Below are 20,166 nucleotides of genomic sequence, written 5' to 3'. Positions count from 1 at the left end.
TCTCCCTGACCGCTGGAAATCGTGGGCCTCCACCGAACCGCCTTCTGATGATCTCACCCTCCATGCCCAGCCAGTAACTATACATCTGTCGACAGCATATGCTCCATAGACTTTACACAAACTTTTGTGAATATTCCTCACACTTTCTTTCTCTGCAGTGAGAAATTTAATGATGGGACGTTGCTTATAACGTACATCAGCTACAGACGCCATTTTGAAACTTTCTCCAGCTACGCATCTGCCGGAAGCGACAGAAACCTGGCGCACTCACTCAAGAGACTACAAATAATGCATATGTGACGTTTTGCACTCGTAGCCTTCTTTTCTGCTGAGGAAAAAATGCAGTGTATTACGGTCTGGGCAACTCTCGTATGTTATATGAACATGGGTCTGGAAATGCTTTGTTTCCATGTTACAACCCATTTTCTCCAACTCATTAATAGTCAGAAACACACACGTACGGAACGCACCAGCATACCACATACGACTCTTTCTCACAGTTCCATCAACCACTGTCGTATTGTATCTCAGATGCGCTGAGGTGTAACTGGAGTATTGTGTATGGTTTCACAGCTTTCCATAACACGAACATGGAGACTATGTTGTACTGGGGCTCCATGCACAAGAGCTATCAAATGTCCCCACAAATAAAATTCCAGTGGGTTTAGCTCGGGAGAGCGTGGAGACCAGGCAACTTTCTCTTCTCTACCTATCCATCTGTCATCGAATCTGTTATTTAGAAGCCAACGGACAGTTGCATTAAAATGAGGAGGTGCTCCATCGTGTATGAAGTACATGGTTGTTCTCACAGTTAAAGGTACGGCTACTAACAGATCGAGTCATGATAACTTTGTCCGTTGAGCCTCTGTGGAAGAAAGTGAGGCCCTACTAGTCACAACGTCAGTGAAAACGACAGACAATCTTTGTTGATGACTTATATGCTGACTGTGAAAATTTACAATCTGATCTCGTTGAAACACGTTGCAGAAAATGAGTTATAACGTGGCAACAACACGTTTCCATACCCATATTCATATCACACAATTTCTTCGCCTACGTGTAAAGAATGTGTCCTGCAATCTGTAGCGTACAGTTTTGTTACACCCTATTTACACTGAGGCGGCAAAACTCATGGAATAGCTACATACGCATATACAGAAGGTGGTAGTATCGTGTACACAATGTATGAAAGGACAGTGCATTGTGGAGCCGTGCCGGCCGTTGTGGCCGAGCGGTTCTAGGCGCTCCAGTCCGGAACCACGCTGCTGCTACGGTCACAGGTTCGAATCCTGCCTCGGGTATGGATGTGTGTGATGTCTTTAGGTTAGTTAGGTTTAAGCAGTTCTAAGTCTAGGGGACTGATGACCTTAGATGTTAAGTCCGATAGTGCTCAGAGCCATTTGAACCATTTGGTGGAGCCGTCATTTGTACTCAGGTGATTCATGTGGAAAGGTTTCTGACGTGATTATGGCCGCGCCAAGGGAATTAACAGGCTTTGAAGGCGGAATGATAGTTGGAGCTAGACGCATGGGACATTTGTTTCGGAAATCGGTAGGGAATTCAATATTCCGAGATCGACAGCGTCAATGGTATGCGGAGGATACAAATTTTCAGGCATTACCTCTCACCACGCAGTGGCCAACGGCCGTCACTCAACGATTGCGAACAGCGGTGTTTGTGTAGAGTTGTTAGTACTAACAAACAAGCAACACTGCGTGAAATAAGCGCAGAAATCGATGTGGGACGTACGATGACCTCATCTGTTAGGGCAGTGCAGCGAACTTTGGTGTTAATGGGTTATGGCAGCAGACGACATCGCCTGTAGCGTCTCTCCTCGGCTCGTGACCATACCGTTTGGACCGTAGCGACTGGAAATGCGAGGCCTGGTCAGATGAGTCCCGATTTCAGTTAGTATGAACTGATGGTAGGGTTCGAGTGTGGCGCAGACTCCACGAAGTCGTGGACCCAAGTTGGCAACTGTGCAAACTGGCGGTGGCTCCACAACGATGTGGACGTGTTTTCATGGAATGGAGTGGGTCATCCGGTCCAACTGTATCCATCATTGATTGGAAATTGTTATGTTCTGCTTCTTGGCGACCATTTGCACGCATTCATGCGCTTCATATTCCCTAAGGGCAATGGAATTTTTATGGCTGACAATGTGCCAAGTCACCAGACCTCAGCTGTCCGCGATTGGTTTGAAAAACGTTGTGGACAATTCGAGCGGATAATTCGGTCACCCATATCTCCCGACATGCACCCCATCTAACATTTATGGGACGTAATCGAAAGGTCAGTTCGTGCACAAAATCATGCACCGGCAACACTTTCGTAGTTGTGTATGGCTATGGTGGCAGCATGGCTCAATATTTCAGCAGAGGACTTCCAACGAATTGTTGAGTCCATGCAACGATGAGTTGCTGTACTACGCTCTCAAAAGGATGTCTGACACGATATTAGGAGGTGTCCCATGACTTCCGTCACCTCAGTGTACAGTATTTAATTGTCCTCTCGGCGGATTAGCGTACAATAATGAAACAACTTGAGTAAATGAATTGAATATAATTGATAAACACCAGTGCCGAGAAGTTGCTCACTTAGCGAATGTTGTCTGGAAACAAAAGTCTGCTTTCAGGTACTTTATCAACTTGCAGTAATCTTAACGCGATTCTTGTCACGGAAAATGTAGCCCTATTTCAATTCCAGACTTCAGAACATTCAGTGATTTCTATGGCATTATCAAGTCAGTACTTAAACATGAATATGTTGACGTGTAATACATTTTACCTGGAGTAACTCCAGGCGCGATGCCGATATGTCAATTTTCAATGCTCATCTCAGACTTCACCAGTATTTCAGACACAGAATCTGCGTCTACATCTACATTCACATCTACACCTCAGTCTACGCCCACTTGCACATCGCGGAGGCTACTTCATGTGTCATTGCGCACCCCATTCCCCCACCCTTTCGATTCTAGTCGCCAATTTTCTGCTGAAAAAACTGCTGGGCTGAACTGCTGGGCTGAACTGCTGGGCTGCCTGCATGTGAGCTCGAATCTCGCTAAGGTCACATTCATGGTACACTATGTGATCAACAGTATCCAGACACCCCCAAAACATACGTTTTTCGTATTAGGCGCATTGTGCTGCCACCTACTGCCAGGTACTCCATATCAGCGACCTCAGTAGTCATTAGACATGATGAGGCGCTCTGCGAAACACACAGACTTGGAATGTGGTCAGGTGATTGGGTGTCACTTGTGTCATACGTCTGCACGTGAGATTTCCACACTGCTAAACGTCCCTAGATCCACTGTTTCCGATGTGATGGTGAAGTGGAAACGTGTAGGGGCACGTACAGCACAAAACCGTACAGGCCGACCTCGTCTGTTGACTGACAGAGACCGCCGACAGTTGAAGAGGGTCGTAATGTGTAATAGGCAGACGGTCTACTCGACGGGAGGCCCTAGCCACACGGCATTTCATTACACGGGAATTCCAAACTGCATCAAGATCCACTGCAAGTATTATGGCAGTTAGGTGGGAGGCCATAAAACTTGGATTTCATGGTCGAGCAGCTGCTGATAATCTACACATCACGCCGGTAAATGCCAAACGACGCCTCGATTGGTGTAAGGAAAACACTGGACGATTGAACAGTGGAAAAACGTTGTGTGGAGTGACGAATCACGGTACAGAATGTGGCGATTCGATGGCAGCGTGTGGGTATGGCGAGTGTCTGCTGAACGTCATCTGGCAATGTCTGTAGTGCCAATAGTAAAATTCGGAGGCGGTGGTGTTACGGTGTGGTCATGTTTTTCATGGAGGGTGCTTATACCACTTGTTGCATTGCGTGGCATTATCACAGCACAGGCCTACATAGATGTTTCAAGCACCTTCATGGTTACCACTGTTCAATTCAGGGATGGCAATTGCATCTTTCAACACGATCAAGCACCTGTTCATAATGCACGGCCTGTGGCGGAGTGGTTACACGACAATCACATGCCTGTAATGGACTGGCCTGCACAGAGTCCTGACTTGAATCCTATAGAACACCTTTGGGATGTTTTGGAATGCCGCCTTCATGCCAAGCCTGCCGACCGACATCTATACATCTCCTCAGTGCAGCACTCCTTGAAGATTAGGCTGCCATTCCTCAAGAAACCTTACTGCACTTGATTGAAGGTGTGCCTGCGAGAGTGTAAGCTGCCATGGAGGCGAAGGGTGTGCCAACACCATACTACCGATGGAGGCGCCACGAACTTGAAAGTCGTTTTCAGCCAGGTGTCCGAATACTTTTGATCACATAATGTGTTTAAGTGAGAGACACATTGGAAGAGGCAACATATTGGTCGACGATTCCAGTAAACTACGTTCTCGCAATTTTAACAGAAAATCGCAGTGTCATGCACAACACCTCATCTGTAGCTTCTGCCATTGGAACTGCATGAGTATCGACACTCAAGTCGCCGGAGTGGCGTCAACTCAAAAGACTTGCACCAGGCAAACGGTCTACTCGACGGGAGGCTCTAGCCACACGACATTTCATTTCACTGGATGAATACCGCAATGACGATCCCGTATCGAAATGCGCTCCTCTTCTTTGGATCTTCACTGCTTCCTCTATGAATTGTATCTGTTAATAGTCCCAGCAGTAGTCGAGTATTGGTCGAACGAGAGATTTTAAGCTATCTGCTTTGGGTCGACTAAACTTCCTGAGGACTCTACCAGTGAGCCCCAGTCGGGCATCCACCTCACCTGCCATCAGTATTTTGCGGTCGTTCCACTTCGGGTCGCTCCGTACGCTCACTCCCAGATATTTGATGGATGCGACTATTTTTACTGATTTTCCGAAATCGTACAATCTTACGATGATGGGTCTTCCGTGCATTTTTGGGTAATGAATTGTCTCTGAATGTTATAACAGTTTCAAATGTCCACCGTAGGCTCTAAGATTCCTCACAAAGAAGAAATTTATTGCATCATGTATCACATTGCCCGCAGGCTAGCACCGCGGTCTAAGGCGCTGCTTCCCCAGCGGGAAGGCGAATCAGAGTCGAGGCGCGGTGTGCCGGATTGTTTTTAAGGCAGTTTTCCATCTGCCTCCGCGAATGCGGGCTTGTTCTCGTTATTCCGCTTGTCTGGTATGAGACATTCCAGGGGTGGGGGTGGGGTGTGAGGGGGGGGGGACGAACTGCACAGTAACTCTGGGTTTGGTGTGGGGCAGCAGTGGGGTGGGTGGACTGCTGTGGCCTGTTGTGGGGTTGTGTACCACTGAGGGCTACGGCGGGATGAATCCTCTCCATCGTTTCTAGGTCCCCGCTTCAATACATAATACACAATGTATCACATTACATTGACTACCAGTTTCAGGTTGTTTCCATTTTCAAGTTGGGTCGATGAAGTGTGTCTCTTGTTTAAAAATAATTTAGTGGTGTACTGGAGCAGAGATTTGTTCCCACACACACACACACACACACACACACACACATGTGGAAAATATGCACAAAAAATGTTAAAAACTATTCCATATTTTGAGAGGCAGCGGTATGGACCAAAATAAGGAAAACGATTTCTAGTACACATGAGATCTAAATCGCGTACCTTAATAACTATGACCACATTCTCAGTAAAATAGTTGTGTTTGCTGTAATGAAGATGAAGCGCTAATAGCTCTTACGGTATACATTTTAGGGCCCACGTTTACTGAACTCTTTTTTACTTTTCTGGGCCATATTACGACTTTACAAAATTCGAAAAGGACGGAGCGTGCACTACAAAAGATGTGTTTCACGCTAGCGAAGACGACTACGTGCTAATAACTCTTAATGTACGCATTTTTCAGCCCCTGTTTACTTGACTTTTTTGGTTTGGTCCATACTACCACCTCTCAAAATATGAAATACTTTTTTTTTTTAAACCCTGTATATGCAGATTTCCGACATGTGTGTCTGGGTACTGGTCTCTGTTTCCACATAGTACTAAAATGTTTTTAATTAGTACACACACCTGACTGACGCAACTTCATTTGAAAATTCCACAGTCTAAAACTGGCCATTAATGTAATTTATTGGATCACGATGCGATAAATTACATCTGTATAAAAAATTAGACAGCCTACGGTGGGCATCTGAAATTGTTTTAAGATTCAGAAATCACGTCGAGTGTGTGGGCTCACGCATGAAGCAACTTAGTTAGCTTCATGTTCCGTGTTACATTTGCCAGATAAATGGTAATAAATTGTAATGACTCATTTTTTTCACATTACGGATTATTTTGTAATTACGCCCGAATGCTGGAAATTCTTCTACGGAATAGAAGGAGTCGCCAAGGAGAAACTTTTTATTTTCAAATTCTGCTTTGTTGTCTGTCAGACATTTTGTATCACTGGGGGAGGGACCAAAACGTTTGGCTGCAGCACTGTGCACTCCTTCTTGAGCTAAAGACGACCTTCATGGCAGTTTTTTTTCTGGTACTGTAATTACGTACAGCATTGTTCCTTTTTGACTGCTGTGGATTATTTACAACAAACTACATGAGGGAATAAATATACCGTGAAGCAGTAGTCAAAACATTCAACTCTTTAAACAGATATCTACCAGATGAACCTGGGTGTGCACCATATATTGTCGTGACAGCACATTTTTGAGCAATGAAGACTTTTCTTCTTAAAGACTAGTTGTCCCAGAACATTATTCCATATGACATTACTGAACGAAAATATTTAAAAAATGTTAACTTACTGATTCTTCTCTCCATAAGATTTGCATAGATACTGAGTGCAAATGTGGCTGAACTAAGTTGTTTTAGGAGTTCCAAAGTGCACTTATTCCTTTTTTAATTCTCATAATATGGACACCTAAGAATTTTGAAATTTTCGCCCTGTTTATTATATTATCACTATGTGTTACGCTTATGAATGGTGTAATACAAATAGATGAGCCGAAGTAAATATGTTGTGTCTTTTTAAAATTTTAGGTGAGACCATTCGCAAAAAGCTGTCAATGATACTTTTAAGAACATTGTTTCCCATTTCTTGTGGTACTGTCTGAATACTTGGGCTGATTACAATATTAGTACTGTCTGCAAAAAGAACTAATTCTGTTTGTTGTGTATTAGAAGAAGACCGTTTTCTTAAGGAACAATAGCAGACCTATGATTGATCCATATGTGATTTTTTTTTTCCTCCAGTCAGAATAATGTCAACAGACTAACTTGACTTAATCAATGAACACAACTACCTACATTATTTAACCAATGAAGTAAGTTACATTTGTTTACGTTGAGGATCAATTGCCAATTCCTGCACCAAGTCAAATGAATCACTTTTGTGCCGTCTAGTTTCATACCTTATTTTAGTTGGCAACCAGTTTCAGCGTTTTACTACTCCATCTTCAGGCCCCTGATTGACATGTTGGAAGATTCTACCTCAGTTGTGATTAAATCAGGGGCCAGCAATACTGGTATTGTAGAGTTTTGATGTAGCGATCACTTCACCCGTCATCTGCCGACTCCAGCAGATGATGGTAATTCATATTCTGATATGAAAGTAAGCTGAAGAAATACGACAGTAGTGAGAAGAAACAGAAATGAGATTAACAAAAAGATTAACATCTAAGTTGGTGACCACGGAATAGATAAAGTAATTATTCCATCTTGGAACTAAAATATCACATGACGCGCAATGCAGGGAGGTCATAAAAAGTAGACTAGTATACGAAAAGAGGGCATTCCTCTACTGCCTGAACAAAAGCCTTAATTTATGAGATTGTACATTTGAAGAAGAATATTGTAAGCCGGCCGCTGTGGCCGAGCTGTTCTAGGCGCTTCAGTCTGGAACCGCGAGACCACTACGGTCGCAGGTTCGAATCCTGCCTCCGGCATGGATGCGTGTGATGTCCTTAGGTTACTTAGGTTTAAGTAGTCCTAAGTTCTAGGGGACTGATGACCTCAGACGTTAAGTCACATAGTGCTCAGAGCCATTTGAACCATTTTTTAACAGTATTGTATGATAGTGAATCATGGACTGTGGGAAAACCGGAAAAGAAGGGAATGGAAGAGTTTGGGGTGTGGTGCTCTAGAATGGTATCGAAAATGAAGGGCAACAGGCAGATTCCATCTTTCTAAATTTCCGGAAAGCGTTTGAAATGGTGCCCCATCGCACGCTACTAACGAAGGTACGAGCATATCGAAAAAGTTAACAGATATGTGAGTGGCTCGAAAATTTCTTATATAATAGAACCCAGTATATTATCCTCGACGGCAAGTGTTCATCAGAGACAGCAGTATCGTCAGGAGAGCCCCAGGGAAGTGAGATAGGACCGCTGTTGTTCTCTGTATGGATAAATGATTCGGCGGACAGGGTGGGCAGCAACGTGCGATTGTTTGCTGACGATGCCGTGGTGTACGGTAAGGTATCAAGTTGAGTGACTGTAGGAAGACACAGTACGTCTTCGACAAAATATCCAGTTGGTGTGATTAATGGCAGCTGGAAATGTGAAAAAAATTAAAGTTAATGCGGGTGGGTAGGAAGATCAAATCTGTATTGTTCGGGTACAATATTATTAGTGTCCTGCTTGACGCAGTCAAGTCGTTTAAATGACTGGGCGTAACGTTGCAAAGGATATAAGGCGGAACTAGCATGAGAGAACAGTGGTAGGGATGGCGAACGGTCGACTTCAGTTTATTGGGAGAAGTTTAGGAAAGAGTGGTTAACCAGTAAAGGAGACCGCATACAGGACGCTATTGCGACCTATTCTTGAATACTGCTCGAGTGTTTGGGATACACAGCAGGTCGGATTGAGGGAAGACATCGAAGCAATTCAGAGGCGGCTGCTAGACATGTTACCGGTGGGTTCGAACAGTACGTAAGTGTTATGGAGATGCTTCGGGAACTCAAGTGGGAATCCCTGGAGGGAAGGCGACGTCCTTTTCGAGAAACACTACTGAGAAAAGTTAGAGAACCGGCTTTTTTAAGCTGAATGCAGAAAGATTCAACTGCCGCCAACATACATTACGCGTGAGGACCGCAAAGATAAGATACGAGAAATTAGGGCTCATACTGAGGCGTACAGATAGTCGTTTTTCCCTCGCTCTATTGGCGAGTGGAACGGGAGGGCCAATGACAAGTAACGGTACAGGGTACCCTCCGCCACGCAGCCTACGGTAGCTCGTGGAGTATCTATGTAGATGTAGATGTAGAAATTAGGTTAATTGCTAACATAAGGAACGAGGAGATTCCCCGCAGACATGGCAAAGAAAAGAACATATGGGAAATACTGACAAGAAGAAAGCGGAGGATGGTAGGACGTCAGGGAATAACTTCCTTGGTACTTGAACGAGCCATAGAGAGTAAAAATGTAGGGAATTTGAGAGCTCCGAATGTGTTCAACTAATGATTGAAGATGGTGTGTGTAAGTGAGACTCTGGGAAGAAGATGTATGAAAATGGTATCTGTTCTTTCGGGCATGTCGAAACGGATAAATCCTTGCAGTCGCACTATCTTCTCTGCCCTCGGTGGCTCAGATGGATAGAGCGTCTGCCATGTAAGCAGGAGATCCCGGGTTCGAGTCCCGGTCGAAGCACAAATTTTCAAGTCCCGGTGATGTACATCAACGCCTGTCAACAGCTTAGGGTCTTGACTTAATTACCATTTCATTCTGAGAGGAAGAGATTGGCACAGGAGAGGAAAGGAATTCGTGGCGGGCCGCTCAAACCAGTCAGAATACTGGCGACACAACAGAAAAGTACAATTGAGTTCTTAGATGTCTTTATGTTTTGTACAGCTGTGGTTGAACTATATAAATAATAAACACAGCAGGCACACGTCACACCCTAAAAAACATGTGAAGTGTCTTCTGCCACTCGCAGTGTATCGGTAATCTGATCTCAAGGTATCGATTAGTGAGAAGAGCCTCGTAAAATAATTGCCACTGTGATCTGATTGCCTTATTTACCACGGATGTAAAGACATCAATACAGTTCTTTTCATTTTCAAGTGGATCTGTTCAGTTATCTGGAAGCACAACAGCAGTTTTCATTTAGAGGAGCAAAGTTATTGTTTTGTAGGTTTGGGAGTAATTAGGTAACAAAACTAAGTTTAAATTAGGGACTTCTCTGTTGCCCTTTGGCCACGATGAATGATGCACGATTCGAAAGTTAGTACATCTTTCAAAGGAATCATGCGGCACTGAGAAAGAAAGAGAGAGAGAGAGAGAGATAGTGGATGAAGTTAGTTGAACTAACGTCAACATATAACTTAATTGGTGTGAATGATGACCAAGTTAGTGTACAGTATGACTATCATCTTCGGCTATTCGATAGAAATAGATGGATGAAGTTTTAATCAATTGTCTTCTCCCAACGATTTGGTGTTCGGTATTATGAAAAGGGTAGTTGTTACTCACTATACAGCGGAGATGTTGAATTGCAGATAGGCACAACAAACAGACTCTCAGAAAGTGAGCTTCTGGCGAACAAGGCCTTCGTCGAAAATAGACAACACACACACACACACACACACACACACACACACACATACACACACACGCACACACACATGATCATACTGTGGCCTCAGCAGCCAGAGACTGTGGTCATATGTGTGTGAGCTGCGTTGGCGTGTGTCGGTGTGTGTGTGTGTGTGTGTGTGTGAATTACGTTTGCATCAGTATGTGCTAGTGTGTGTGTGTGTGTGTGTGTGTGTGTGAGTGTGTGTGCGTGCGCGTGTGTTGTCTATCGCCGACGAAGACCTTTTTGGCCGAAAGCTGACTTCATGAGAGTGTTTTTGTTCTGCCTATCTGCGACTCAGCATCTCCGCTTTGTAGTGAAAAGCAACTATCGTTTTCATAATATTGTTACACTCCACCCTTTATTTTCCACTGTTGAATTTGGTCTTCAGTTATACAAACTTTTGACAATTTTGCCGGTCGGGATAGCCGAGCGGTTCTAGGTGCTACAGTCTGGAACCGCGCGACCGCTACGGTCGTAGGTCCGAATACTGCCTCTGGCATGGATGTGTGTGATGTCCTTAGGTTAGTTAGGTTTAAGTAGTTCTAAGTTCTAGGGGACTGATGACCTCAGAAGTTAAGTCCCATAGTGCTCAGAGCCATTTGAACCATTTTTGACAATTACTGATGATGTTTTATTAACACTTCGAAAAAATCAGGCAACATGGTGAAGGTGTTGGTCCTCCTCTACATAGTCGCCTTTCAAAGGGACAAATTTTTCGAAATGGTAGATGACACAGGGGAGAGCTTTGTTGTTGAAGTCTGCATTTTGGCTGTGTAGGGAACGTTCCACCATGAAACTCGAGTCGTTCTCACTCTGGAATTTCCGCCACGCAATGGTTTATTCAACCGAGGAAAAAGGAAGAAGCCGCTGAATGCCTTGTCCTGAGGTCCGCGAGTTCGCCTAAACGGGTATCGGTCTCTTCATTTCACGTAGCGGAGCAATATCGATAAATTCAATCTATCATTTTCGTACGCAAAATTCTGACAAATCAATTTCGACTTTTTTAAGTTAACATTGTGTAAATAACGATTATGCATATGACGTTTTTAGTTAGCGTTTTTTATTACGAATAAAATGTTTCACAATAATTATTTCATTTTGTAAAAATTTGTTTACAAAAAGTCAGATTATTGCAACAGAATATGAAACAGACATAAACTAAATATTATTATTATTTGTGAGCTCGTAGAGGTTGTGTCCCATTATCTTTGTACGAGTACGACTACGGAAAGGATTGGCTGTTAACACACTGTTATATCATGCCAAGAAGTGCGTGAAGTGGAACCTGAGCAAGCAAAATTCAAGGCTTTGCTAGATCTGCGTCTACATCTACAAGACTACTTTGCAAGGCACACTTAAGTGCCTGGCAGAACGTTCATCGGACCATTTTCACTCTACTTATCTACCGACCCATATTTCAACAGCATCCAGGGAGAAACGAACACTAAAATCTTCCTGTATGAACTCTGATTTCTCTTATTTTATTACAACGATCATTTCTTCCTGTGTAGGTGGCTGTCAACAAAATAGTCTTGCATTCAGAGCAGTGGGTTGGAGATTAAAATTTTGTGAAAAGATCTTCCCGCCACGAAAAACACCTTTGTTTTAACTATTGCCACCCCAAGTCTCGTATCATATCTGTGACGCTCTCTTCCCTCTTCCGCGACAGTAGAAAATATTTATAGGTAATTGACAGTTTTCGCACCATGCACATACCTTGTCTAAATCATTTTGCCACACTGGTTTTTAATTTCTGATGACTTTATTAGACGGTAAATGATAGCATCATCTAGAAACGGTTTAAGATGGCTCAGGCTTTTTCCTAAATCATTTACATGTATATAATATAAACAGCAGAGGGACTATAACACTTAGAGAGATCTGTCGAATCCCTCTCATATCCTCGTACTATTCTACACAGTTCTTTGCCTTTTGCACTTGATAAATGTTTGCAGACACAACCATCCTATCGCAAAGAAGTGTGCCATTGTATCGTGTAGATCTGATGGTTGATACATGATAATCTGGATACGCACTCCTATCTTTCCTAATCGAACTTACATGAAAACCCATGACAAAGGAGTATAAAGGGGTAGATTAATAAAAGGAAAATGAGAAAATGCTGCCGCGTGTGTCATTACTTTGAGAATGTGCCAGCTGTGACTAAAAGTCGGTTAAGATTGGTTTCCACCAGAAATTTCAGTATGGGCGCAAGCAGAGCAGAAGCAGTTGCAGTCAGCCTCGTAAATAGTTCCTTTTAGTAGGATCTAGATAGATAATTCGATAAATCTCTTAACAGGGTACGGAAGAAACAAATCAGATGGTACTAAAACGACAGTACTTTTCGTTTGATTAATGTTTTTCCTGACCGAGTTGAAAGATGGACATACACTGAAGCGCCAAAGAAATCAGTATAGGCATGCGTATTCAAATACAGAGGTATGTAAACAGGCAGAATACGACGCTGCGGTCGGCAACGCCTATGTAAGACAACAAGTGTCTGGCGCAGTTGTTAGGTCGGTTACTACTGCTATAATGGCAGGTTATCAAGATTTAAATGAGTTTGAACAGCCATACCTCTGAGGATGTCCAATGTAGTATAGGACGAAACGTTAGGAATAGAAGAATTCCATGGACCACGGCCATATAACCCGAAAGAATTATCAACAACATGAAGAGGCTCACGTAGAGACCCTCCAGTTGTTTAAAGTCAGTTGCCACTTTTGGGACCGACTGACTTCTTTCTAAATCAATGGAGAGACGTCTACAGACGTTAAAGTAACCTCTGGCGTGCCACAGGGGAGTGTTATGGGACCATTGCTTTCCACAATATATATACATAGAAAGAAGGATCCTTTATTGTATGATTATATGATAGCGGAACAAACACTGGTAGCAGTTACTTCTGTAAAATATCTTGGAGTATGCATGCGGAACTATTTGAAGTGGAATGATCATATAAAATTAATTGTTGGTAAGGCGAGTACCAGGTTGAGATTCACTGGGAGAGTCCTTAGAAAATGTAGTCCATCAACAAAGGAGGTGGCTTACAAAACACTCGTTCGACCTATACTTGAGTACTGTTCATCAGTGTGGGATCCGTACCAGATCGGGTTGACGGAGGAGATAGAGAAGATCCAAAGAAGAGCGGCGCGTTTCGTCACAGGATTATTTGGTAAGCGCGATAGCGTTACGGAGATGTTTAGCAAACTCAAGTGGCAGACTCTGCAAGAGAGGCGCTGTGCATCGCGGTGTAGCTTGCTCGCCAGGTTTCGAGAGGGTGCGTTTCTGGATGAGGTATCGAATATATTGCTTCCCCCTACTTATACCTCCTGAGGAGATCACGAATGTAAAATTAGAGAGATTAGAGCGCGCACGGAGGCTTTCAGACAGTCGTTCTTCCCGCGAACCATACGCGACTGGAACAGGAAAGGGAGGTAATGACAGTGGCACGTAAAGTGCCCTCCGTCACACACAGTTGGGTGGCTTGCGGAGTATAAATGTAGATGCAGATGTAGATGTAAATCATCTTACATTTGGAATCGATCTTGTGATGACTTTACTGAGGTTAAACAGCAGCAAGCCCGCCTCCGTGGATGAGTGATCATGACTGTCATGCGAAGGATCCAGGTTCGATTCTCGGTACAGTCATGGATTTTTCCCTGGTGGAACGACTGGAACGGGCCGCGCTCAACCTCATGGGGCCAATTGAGGAGCTGTTCGACCGACCAGCAGAGTTTCCAAGCTCAAGAAACCCGACAACGACTCACATGCCCCTCCATACCGCATCCAGTCACAGGATGACACGGTGACTGGTCGGACCGAACTGACCCGATTTGGGGCCTGAACGCGGAACTTTACCTTTAAACAACATCATTATCTGTAAAGAGCCTAAGACGGTTGGCAGATGGTCTTCTAATTCGTTTGTATACGGAGTGTATACGGAATGTAGTCGAATTAAGTCGGGTGATGCTGAGCGAATTAGATTAGGAAATGAGACACTTAAAGTAGTAAAGGAGTTCTTTTATTTGTGGAGCAAAATAACTGATGATGGTCGAAGTAAAGGGGATATAAAATGTAGACTGGCAAGGGCAAGGAAAGCGTTTCTGAAGAAGAGAAATATAAATAGTTTGGACAAGAAGAGAATATAAGCTTTCGAAACGTGGTGATACAGAAGAATGATGATGATTGTATGAGTAGATCACATAACTAATGAGGAGGTATTGAATAGGATTGGGGAGAGGACAAGTTTGTGGCACAACTTGACGAGAAGAAGGGATCGGTTGGTAGGACATGTTCTGAGGCATCAAGGGACCACAAATTTAGCATTGGAGGGCAGCGTGGAGGGTAAAAATCGTAGAGGGAGGCCAAGAGATGAATTCACTAAGCAGATTCAGAAGGATGTAGGTTGCAGTAAGTACTGGGAGATGAAGAAGCTTGCACAGGATAGAGTAGCATGGAGAGCTGCATCAAACCAGTCTCAGCACTGAAGACCACAACAACAACAACAACACGGAGTGTTCCGGAAAGAATGATGTGATTTCAAAACTATATATTTATTGATTTAAACGTACTACAAACATGGGATCGATTGCAAAATACTCACAAAATCTCAAAGTCTTAGGTGTATTATTACAAATGGTCTGTGTGTCCACTACCAGCAGCACGGACAAGATCTAGATGATAGCTAAATTCGCCATGAACTTTACTCAATATATCTCCTTTTACAGAAGTTAGTGGCGGCTGTTATTCTGTTCTTCACTTCTTCTATGTCACAAGGTGAAAGGGAGATGGCCAAGAAAGCAGGACAGTGTCTCGAGGTCCGTTGCGTCCTATCCAGCGTTGAGGCAGAGTGTCAGTGAGAATCTGATGTACGTTGTTGTGACACTGTGGTCATGCTGTATCCTGTTGGAAAATGAAATCATCAGAGTTCCCCTCAGGTTGTGGATAAAACCAGTTGAGCAGCATTTGAAGACAGCTTATTCTAGTCACTATGTTTACCTGAAAAAGGAGGTACACTTTTTCACGAGAAATGGCACAACAAACGTTCACTTTATGTGAGTCTCTTTCGTGCTCGATAACGTCATGAGGGTTTTGGAGTCCCCATATGCGCACATTGCCTCTGGTTACTTTAACCGCTAACATGTAATGTTGCTTCGTCACTGAAAATTAACCGTGGTAAGAAATGTACCATCTTCCATGTTCTGACGCAGAGCATTGCTGGAGTCAACCCGTTTCCTTTCATCAGTAACCCGAAGAGCTTGCACTAGTAGTCTGTATGGTTCAAACACAAATTGACGCTTTAACACTCATCAGACACTCGTGTTGTTGTGTGGCGAGTAGACTTGCGTGGAGACCGCTCAGACGTTTGCCGAATTCTATCCACCATACCATCAAAAGTGCGAGGTCGACGTTTGCACAAGCATCCTGTCTCTTCAGATTGGTGATATCAATGACGAACTTCTCTGTTGCTGACGGATCAATGCCTAAACGCCGACGGAGAGCAGGCTAGACCGAAATCACTGGCTCACTCTTTGCAAACTGTAGCACAGAAGACACCTTCTGCCGAGCGAACGCCATCTTACTTCTTACTGACTTAAAACTGAGAAGGTGCATTGACCGACGTTCAGAGACAATTTTCTGAAACTCTGGGTTACGCTCATTGAAACAACACACATTCACCTCACGGCACGTCCAATGTTTCGTAATTATTACCGTCCAGAATATGTTCATCCTTCTGAAACATCCTGCATAACGGCCTGTAATCTTACCCTCCCACACATCGCTAATAAATTTTTTGTCTCTTCATTAGCTTCCATAGCTACGAGGGTAGCAAGATATCGAAAAAAAGTTTTCCTATCTTCATTTTCTCGTTGTTGGCTGCAGTACATCTAGGGGTAGATTCTTGAGGCTGAAATTTTGATTTCTGGGTTCCAGGTGACATAATAATGGATGAAGTACTTTCTGTTTCTATGACACTTTTTTAAATTTTATTCGATTCTTCTATATCATACTGACTTCACGATCTTCATTTTCATAAAATCAAACATTACATTATTATTGCCAAAGTCAAAAATGCGACCATTTCCATGAGGCATGCCCACTACTGCTAATGCATTCTGCGGTAGTAGCACATTCCAAAGAGTTTACAAAACAAAAGAGTTTACAAACTTTCTTGACAAAAGAGGAATCATCAGCAAATTACAGCATTACCTGGTAAATGAATTCAGAAATAGATTTAATAATTAGCGTTAGATTGTGCAATTAATAATATAAATTTTAAGTATTCCGTATATTTCGTAATTTAAAATATTCCTAAAAGAAGAATAATTTTAGCTATACAAACAGAGCTAGTAAATATCAAATGTAACAAATTAATTTCTCTTTATACATTTTAGCCTGAAATATAATGCATTGAATAGAAAATCATATGAAATTCTTTGAGTTAAACCGTTGAGATAATGTTCACCTATAATAAATTCGAAAATATTCCTGGTATTAAAGAAAGGTAATGCTAGAGAAGGGTGTTCTACTACAGGGCGATCTAAAAGTTTCTATTAGAGGGCGTTGGTGCAGTGTATATACAACGTAGCGCGACTCCGATGCAGGTTTATAAGCACCGACACCTAGGTAAGGGATTAGTGTGGCATTCGTGTCTTTCCGACGTGCGTGAGGTAAATTTGCAACCGTGAACTGTGGCAACGTTATTACTGAATGCATCCAAACAGGATCCACGTGATGTTCTTTTCTTGGCTAGACAAGGACAAAGACCGGTACACATCAGTTGGAGACTGGAGAATGTGTATGGGTTAATGGTGTCATAGAACGTCGCCTCGTCCCAAGAAGTTTAAGGGCCAGCTGGAAAGGTGATGCTGACTCTGTTATCTCATTACCAGGTCCCTTTGCTAATTGACTTCTAGGAATCTTGTGTCCCAATCACTGGAGAACGGTATCCACGCGATTATCATTTCTTCGGTCCCTAAAAAAAGTCCTTGAGGAGGCGATGACTCCTGTCGGACGAAAATGGGCAGCAAGCAGTTATGAACTTCTGCTCGCATTTCACATCAGGACATGGTGGTTTACCAAAGGGGAATCTTCAAGCTGGTGCGTCGGTAGAATGATTGCCTGAGAGCTCATGGAAATTTTGCCTGATTGTCATACCGATTCTCGACTGTACGGCCTTCGGACGGAAACTTTTGATTGCCCCTTTTAGACTAGGTATAGAACAGGGCATATAACACTTTCTTGGGGAACGCCAGATATAACTTTCTACACGATAGACTTCCCTTTAGTCACTACGAACTGTTACGTAAATTGCTCGCTAATTCTAGATTTCAGCTGGGGGTCGTGTCTGAAAGTACAGACATCACACATTCATGTGACTGATTCGCCTCGATGAGTAATGAATCGACAACCTTCAGAGCGCATGCACATTTACGGTCGACCTCCAGTTACTTTACTTTTACTTTTCCGTGCCCAGATCAAATTTTATTTTTCCAATAGTTAGCCACCGCTACGGCTTTGTCGTTGGCTTGTAGCAGGTCACTAAAACTGCAGGGCCCCGGCAGTAGTCGGCACATGAGCAGATGTGCCTCGTCTTGTACCTCTCCGCATCCGCAAAGAACGCTAGTCATCAGTCCCCACTTGCACAGATTAGTTTTGCATCTGGGTACACCAGCCCTCAGCCTATTTAGTGTTCTCCACACTGTATAAGGAAGTTTGTTTCCAGGTGCCATTTGCTCTTTTGGTATTATCTGCAGTGCGGTTTGTTCATTCCCCCATTTACGGACTCTATTATCTTCCTGTGAACCGTCAAGGATCTTGGTTCTTGCAATAAAGCTATTTCTAGACTTAAGCCTACGAGCCTGAGTGACGTGACCATTCAGTGGGTGTCGAGAATCTGTTTCTTTCTTTGTTCTCTCAGCGTCTGCTGCCACCTGCCTTCTGATCTTGGATGGGGCAATTCCAGCAAGTAGGTACAAATTACCCGTTGGTGTGGGTCTGAGACAGCCTGTAACAATTCGCATTGTCTCATTTACACTTACATCGACCTGTTTAGCATGTGCAGATGCTTCCCATACTGGCACTGCATAGTCTGCTGCAGAAACACACAGAGCAAGTGCTGATGTTCTCAGTACTGGTGGTTGAGCTCCCCATTCATAGTTTGTGTGCCTGCGGATGATGTTATTCCTGGGGTAAACTTAAGCCTTGGTGTTTTGGCAATGTTGCTTGAAGGAAAGCGTTCTGTCAAGTACAACCCCAAGGTATTTAGGTGTTGGACAGTGCATTAGCTTCTTACCTTGCCATGTGCTCAACTCCAGCATCTCTATTGCGCAGATGGAAAGCACATACTTGGATTTTGTCAGGTTTTGGCTTTAGGTGATTGGTGTCGCAGTATTGAACCAGTTCTTTAAGCGCTCTAGAGAGATTTCCAGATGTTGCATCAAAATTGGACCCCTGGACCACCACAGCTGTGTCATCAGCATATACGAACAGTCTTCATCTTGAGGTATAGGTTGGTCATTAGTGTACACATTATAAAGGATGGGAGAGAGTACACTTCCTTGTGGTAAGCCATTCTTCTGCAGTCGCCATCTACTGTTCTTACCATTTAGGGAGACATAAAATCTTCGATTCTGCAGAAGACTATCAATAACCATCCTCAACCTACAGTCCCCTGTGAGGTTATATAATCTGCGCAATAGCTTTCTGTGGTTTACCGTGTCGTATGCAGCAGTAAGATCTATAAAAGTTGCTCCAGTTATTAATTTTTTTTCAAACCCATCTTCTATATGTTGCGTCAGATTAAGTATTTGCCCACAACAAGGTCTTCCTGGTCTGAATCCGGCTTGTTCCTTTATGAGCTTTCCATCTATAGTTTCTGCCACCCGGTTGAGAATCATCCGCTCCAGTATCTTATGGAGATGGGGTACAAGTGACACTGGTCCTTTATCTCCTTGCCAGGTTGACCTCCAGTGGGAATCTAAAATTAGCGAACATGGGGTATGTGGACAGGGACTGTGGGTAGGGGCACTTGGTGGGAATGTGCGTCGGCCGAGAGGCGCCCCGGGATATTCCGCGCATTTGTGGTACACGCTGTGTACGGACAGCGCAGTGGTTAAAACCGCTTAGTAAGCAGGAGGTCCCGTGTTCGAGTGATGATCCAGCACACATTTTCACCCATCGCTGCTGATTCTGCATAAAGTCCCAATGCAGCTGATATCATTAGTTCCTTTCCTTTCCTTTCTCCCCCTTCCACCTTGTCCGCAGCTCGTCTAGGGGCTAGCGTTGCTGCGTCTGCATCACGGGGTCCTGGGGTCGATTTCCGGCCGGGTTGGGGAGTTTCTCTGCCCGGGGACTGGGTATTTGTGATGTCATTATTTCATCATCATCATTTGTGAGAGTGACTAGATTGGATTGTGAAAAGAAAATGGACTGTGCAAAAATTGGCATTTGGTTCGGGCGCTGATGACCGCGCAATTGAGCGCCACACAAAACAAACATCATCATCATCAATCCCTCCACCTTCAGTTTACATAATGTGAATCACAGCTGTGGATTCCTCGTGGTGTCTGTTCTTCTGGACATGTCCGAAATCTAGAAATAATCAGCGCTCTCCTTCCATCTACCCGCTCTGCTCTCTGCAGGT

At 43.7% G+C, this 20,166-nt stretch overlaps 1 non-coding gene across 1 annotated transcript; it reads left to right on the top strand.

Annotated features, from left to right (window-relative positions):
* Positions 1–9,514: 9,514 nt before the first annotated feature.
* Positions 9,515–9,589, top strand: Trnat-ugu (transfer RNA threonine (anticodon UGU)). The gene has a single exon. It is a non-coding gene; the product is annotated as a tRNA-Thr (tRNA).
* Positions 9,590–20,166: the final 10,577 nt, after the last annotated feature.

Source organism: Schistocerca serialis, chromosome 10, assembly GCF_023864345.2.
Source record: "Schistocerca serialis cubense isolate TAMUIC-IGC-003099 chromosome 10, iqSchSeri2.2, whole genome shotgun sequence".
Taxonomy (NCBI): Eukaryota; Metazoa; Arthropoda; class Insecta; order Orthoptera; family Acrididae; genus Schistocerca; species Schistocerca serialis.
Note: the sequence above shows the minus strand (reverse complement) of the source record. Positions and strands in the feature narration are given on the sequence as shown.